This window comes from Ictidomys tridecemlineatus, chromosome 1, assembly GCF_052094955.1.
Source record: "Ictidomys tridecemlineatus isolate mIctTri1 chromosome 1, mIctTri1.hap1, whole genome shotgun sequence".
NCBI classification, from domain to species: domain Eukaryota; kingdom Metazoa; phylum Chordata; class Mammalia; order Rodentia; family Sciuridae; genus Ictidomys; species Ictidomys tridecemlineatus.
The window spans coordinates 170,748,222-170,754,428 of NC_135477.1; the positions used below are offsets into that span (position 1 = coordinate 170,748,222).

At 40.7% G+C, this 6,207-nt stretch overlaps 1 non-coding gene across 1 annotated transcript; it reads left to right on the top strand.

Annotated features, from left to right (window-relative positions):
• Positions 1-5,084: 5,084 nt before the first annotated feature.
• Trnad-guc (transfer RNA aspartic acid (anticodon GUC)) lies at positions 5,085-5,156 on the top strand. Its single transcript has one exon. It is a non-coding gene; the product is annotated as a tRNA-Asp (tRNA).
• Positions 5,157-6,207: the final 1,051 nt, after the last annotated feature.

Below are 6,207 nucleotides of genomic sequence, written 5' to 3' on the forward strand. Positions count from 1 at the left end.
TTTGCAAATAAAGTTCAGTTTAAAAAATGATAAAAGGCAATTTATAAAAAAAAGAGAGACTACAAGTTTGAACAGAGATATGTACCTGCTGCAATAATCTGACTCTTTTCTCTCCTTCAGGGGTAAATAAGTTCAACCACAATTTGCATATGGAGCTTTTTTTGGCAAATTTATTGAAGTATAACGTACATGCAAATCAAAAATATGGAGCTCAATGAATATTCACAAAATTAACTCACCTTTGTAGCCCACACCCGCAACAACTAAACATTCTGGTCATGAATTCTACCTGCAGGGTGACTGCTCTTCTACCTTCCAACAGATTCGCTTTCGTTGTTTTTAAACTTTGCGTAAATGGTGTCTTCTTTTGTGTCTGACTTATTTTGCTCAAAATGTGTGTGAGATTTATCCGTAGTTTTTTAGGTTGCTGTGGTTTGTTTCATGCTATGGCTATAAGATGTTTCATTGTATGGATGACAAGATTCATTTATCCACTCTGTTCTAACAAGACATTTTTGCTGCTTCCAGTTTGGAGACGTTGTACACAGTGCTGCTACCAGTACTATCTTTTGATGCACAGAAATGGGCATTACCATTGGGAATGATCCTTACAGTAGAATTGCTAGGGTCATAGGGTATGTGTATGGTTCAGCTTTACCAAATACTGCCCAGTAGTTTTCCAGACAGGCTGTACCAATGACATTCCCACCAGGAGTGCCAGTTTCTCCACATCCTTCCCAATTTTTAGTATTGATTGTCTTTGTCATTTTAGCCATGTTCGTTTATGTGAAGACTCAAGTCATCCTTTCTCTAGGGTAAACACAAATAGTACTAGAAGCTAATTCCAAGGTTCTGCGAGACATTTTCCTGGTCATTGCCTGTTTTTGGTGGCCCAATCCTGTCCTCTTCTCCTCTTGCTAGGAATTTGGGGAAACGGGGACAGCCTATGTTTCATCATCATAGAATATTGGAATTGAAGAGGTGGCCTTCAGGATCACCTATCCCACTTCCATTAGACAGATAAGAAATCTGACCGAGCAGGGGAAGTGAGCTTACAAGGCTCTTCCAACCAGCCTGGGCCTCAGTCCACTGCATTTTCTGCCTCCTCGTGCTATTTCTCCATTGTAACTTCCAAATCTCACTGTCAAATTGATGATAGCCAGTATTCTTTGGCAAGTATCAAAAATCCAAGTCAGCCTGTGTCTGGACTGCTAACCCTCTCACTCGGCCCATCCTTTGGAGTGGTGAGGACCATGTGAGATGAGGGTTTCCTGACAGAGTGGACCAGTGCATTCCCAGCCTTCTTGTCTGCCTGGAGCTTGAGGTGAGATTGCATTTCAAAGCTTCTGGAAGCCTCCTTAATCCCCATTTCTCATCAGTCTTGGCATCTGCCTTCAAACTCTGAGTACTAGTTCCCAGACAAAGTCATGATATCATATTGGGGTGGAGTGTGTGATTATGTTCTCTCTCTCTCTCTCTCTCTCTCTCTCTCTCTCTCTCTCTCTCTCTCTCTCTCTCTCATCCTTTTATGTCAATAAATGGGTCTGGTCACTTTTTCTTAGGTGTGAGTGATACTAACTCTAAATGAGTACCTACTATGTGCCATACATCATCTCACTCAATGTTCACAATAACTCTAGAGGGTCCATCCACATTGCTTTATTCCTATTTTTTAGGTGAAGAATGGAAGTTGTCAAGAAATCTTGTCATCCAGAGATCCACTATGAAGGGGCTGAGTCAGGACTTGGACCCAAGAATTCAAGGCCACACTCTCACTAACATTTTCCATGACTACATTTTCCATTACTGTGAACCATTATCATGGGATTAAGTAGGAAGAAAATGCCAGTCAGGGCATGTTTTTCTATAAGAAAACCACAGGAAGGAAAAAAAAAAACATTACAAGGTTGAGCAGAGAAGCTATAAAGAAGATATGTCTCCTTGCAGAAGGGACTTGGTATGGTTTGAACCCAGCACTGTATTGGGAGCATGCAAGTGTTTGTTTTCACAGAATTTACTACTTGAATTTGTGGCTTGGCAGAGTTAGAGAAACTCAGAGTGGAGCCTCTAGTGAGACCGGGAAATGAGGATGAGGTATCTTTTCAGATATCAGGGACCAGGGAGGCATTTTGTAATCAAAGATCTTGGAGCAGCTTCTAGATGGGAACACTTACAGCTGTAGAAAGAGAGTCGAATTTCACAGAATGAGGTCAAGGGGCTTCTTTTATAAAACTAGAGGTGTGTGCACCATCCTTTCCCTCCTGGAGAGGAGTCTATGGTGGAATTACAGTAGGAGACTCTACAAGAAGAAGTCAAGTGTAAAACCTGCCCTGATGGTGGGAGAGTGAAATCCACTTACATTCAGGAGAAGAATGTTCAGGAAACGTGGTCCGGGAACCCATGAAAATTTATGTGGAATCTTGGTTGAGGGCAGAGGTCAGTGTTGGAAAGATTTTAAGCATCTGAAGCCTGCTTCCCACAGCACCCCTCATGCCACTGTCTCCACCCTTCACCCAAAAACCTTCCAATGGTTTTCCACTTAGTGGAGAATAAATCTCAGACTCCATGCCGCAGCCTCCACATCACTACCTGATCTGGCTTTTGTTTTCTTTTCCAGCCTTTTCCTCCTTCCACTTTATTTCTCTGGCCACACTATGTCTGTCCCTGGAATAAGCTGGGCTCTTGGCTGACTCAGACCCTTTGCATTCACTAGTGCTTTATCTAGAAAGTTCTCCTCCATGGCTCTTTGCATGACTGGCCCCCTCTAATCTTCCCAGTCTCAGCAACTAAGGCATCCCCCTGTAGCATCTCACACTCACCCAGTGATTCTCTTTCCTATGCCTAGCGTGATCTCGAATGACCTTGTCTATTGTCTCTTACTTGCTTGGTGCCTGTCCTCACCCACTAGACTTCAAGTTCCAAGAAAAGAACTTGATTATTTTGCTTTTGTGTTTTTAAACTCTGTGTCATCAGCACTTAGCACAACTCTAGAAATTCTGGACCTTTGACATAAATTTTTTTGAATGAATGAATGAACGGCTGGTAGAAGTAGATATCTCATTAACCTTGCAAGGCATATTCAAACTCCTAATTTCTACTAAGAAAAACCTACCAATTTTAAAATAGAATAAAGTCAGTTCTTTGAAAAGCAATCTATGCCTTCTCTAGTGATTAGGAGTATCATATATCCTTGTTCCCAAACCATCAAATACAAACATCTGAAAAAGAGTGAATGAGATTCATTCCCAGAATGACAACGTGAGAGGTGTCACGAACCTCTTCCCAGATGAGACTGATGAAAATTATTTAAAACAAACTTTCTAAAACTCCAAAGAAGTGGTCCTAAGGACATTTAGCAAGTGAAGGAGCATCTATTCAAGAAAATCTATGAAAATTTAGTAAGAAAAGTGGAAGTCGTGGATATTTAAATCAAGACCACTCCCTACCTCCCTCTTCCCAATACGACAGAGAACATTGGGTGTTCTCTGTTCCCAGCTCCAGGCCTGGGCCTTCTTCCCAGGAGGAGAAGGACACCAGCATTTCTCATGTTGCCCCCTGCTACTTGTCACTATGGCTGATTCCTATGTGAATATGGTCAGGAGTTGGAAGAGTTCCCCACATCTCCCCATTCTTCCTTCATGGAATTAGAGTCTAGCTTCAGTACAACATCTTGAGAATATGGGGGGCCCCAACTGCCTTTGCTTTGGCTTCCAAGTTGGGGGTTCCATGACAGTAGAAGGAAGCAGAGAAGACCCCAGTCTTTTGGACTCTCCCCACTTAGTTCTGGAGTGGGATCACTCACCAGAAATAAGTATGCTATTATCTCCACCCTCAGCCCCAGAGATGGGATTTAGAGATTTTTCCTGGGAACTTTGGAACAGGCCATTCAACAGTTTCTGTGTTATTCAGCTTTTCATCACTGTGTCCTAAAACCTGATGAGAACAACTTAGAGGAGGAAAAGTTTCTTTGGGGCTCAGCCTGCTCTGTTGCTCTGGGCCCCAGGTGAGGCAGAACATCAAGACGGAAGGGCATGGGGGGGGATAATTCATAGTGATCAGGAAAGAAAGAGAGAGAGAGAGAGAGAGAGAGAGAGAGAGAGAGAGAGAGAGAGGAAGGAATAAGAGACAAAATATATAATCCCAAGGCATGCTGCTAGTGACCCACACACACCTGCCTACAGTTACCACCCAATAATCCATTCAATTATCAATCTGTCAAATGGATTAGTCCATTAAGTGAACAAATCCACTGGTCAGGTTACAGCACTCATGGTCTAATCATTTCACCTCCTGCATGGTCACAGGAGCTTTGGGGAGACACCTCATATTCAAACCACAACAGTTCCTTATCCCTTCCCAAAAGAATTAATTTTGTTTCCAACACAATGTGAAGAGAGAGTGGTTTAAAGGTGATCTCGCTATTAGTGGAAGTAGAGGTGAAAGGCAATTGGAGAGATTCAGCACCAATTTCATGAAGCGAAAACTGACAAAAACAGAGAGAGAAATAGACGATTCAACACTATTAGTTGGAGACTTTCATATCCCATTTCAATAATGGATAGAACAACTAGATAGAAGATCATTAAGGAATAGGAGCTCTAATAACACCTCGAACTAACTAGACTTAATAGGTATTTGTAGAACACTTGACCTTACCACAGATTTTATTTCTTCTCAAATGTATAGGGAACATTCCCAAGATAGACTACATGCCATGAATTCAATTATAAAAAAAAAAAAAACTGGGTAAACTTACAGATATGTGGAAATTAAACAATACATTTCTAAAATGAGTGGATCAACTGAGAAATCAAAAGGAAATTCAGAAAATGTTTCACGATAAATAAAAATGAAGACACAAATTTGCCAAACTTATCAGATGCAACTAAAACAGTGCTCAGAGGAAAATTTATAGCTGTAAATAACTATATAAAGACAGTAGAAAAATCTCAAATTGATAAGCTATCCTTCTACCTAATGCATTGGAAAAAAGAAGAGCAAACTAACCCTACAGAAAGAAGAAGGAAGAACATATTAAAGATTAAAGTGGAACTAGGGAATAGAAAAGCAATGGAGAAAGGAGCTGGGTTGTGGCTCAGTGGTAGAGCACTTGCCTGTCATGCATGAGGCACTGGGTTCAATCCTCAGCAACACATAAAAATAAATAAATAAAATGAAGGTATTGTGTCCATCTATAACTCCCCAATTTTAAAAAAATGAAAAAAAAGCAATAGATAAAAATCAATTAAGCTAAAAATGAACTTTTTGAAAATGTCAACAAATCAATATAGTTTTATCTAGGTGATGGAGAAAAAAAAGAGAGAAGAAACATTACTGGAATCAGAAATGAAATAAGAAATACCATTGCTGAATTTAGAGAAAGAAAAAAGGGTTATAAAAGAATATTATGAACAATTAAATGCTGGTAAGTTAGATAACTTAGATGAACTGGACAAACTCCTAGAAAGATAGAAATGTCTGGAACTGACTCTAGAAGAACTAGAGAGGCTGAATAGACCTACCAACAAGAATAGAGTGAATAGCCAAAACAAAAACTACCTACAAAGACCAGCCTAGGCCCAGATGCCTTCACCCCTGAATTCTAAATATTTAAGGAAGAATCAATAATTCTCCATAAAGGTTTCCAAAAGCAGGGAAGAAAACACTCCCAATTCCTTTTCTAAGGCCCTGATATGAAAGCCAAACAAAGACATCACACAAAAGAAAACAAGAGACCAAATATCTTTTGTAAACATATGGTAAAATTCTCCTCAAAATACTAGCAAACTGAGTTCATCAACATAGGAAAATCAGGAAATCCAATTTTATAGTCAAATCGAGGAAGTTTTCTATTCTATGCAGTTCTGTCTCTGATTCACACACATCCTGAGAAAGAGGCCTGCCCTGCGCTGCCTCTCATGCTAGTACCCAGGCAGCTCCAGAAGTCCACTGTGTGAAGAGCTGGTAGAGGGGAAAATTCTCCTGAAAACCTGCAGGGAAAACAGCAATTAGTATTTGCCTATCATCCGGGTACAGTGACACACACCAAAGTCACAGTGGCTCTGGAGGCTGAGGCAGGAAGATTCCAAGTTCAAAGCCAGCCTCAGCAACTTAGCAAGGCCCTAAGCAACTTACAAACAAAGGACTGGGGATATGGTTCAGTGGTTAAATGCCCCTGGGTTCAATCCCCAGTACCAAAAAGCAAAA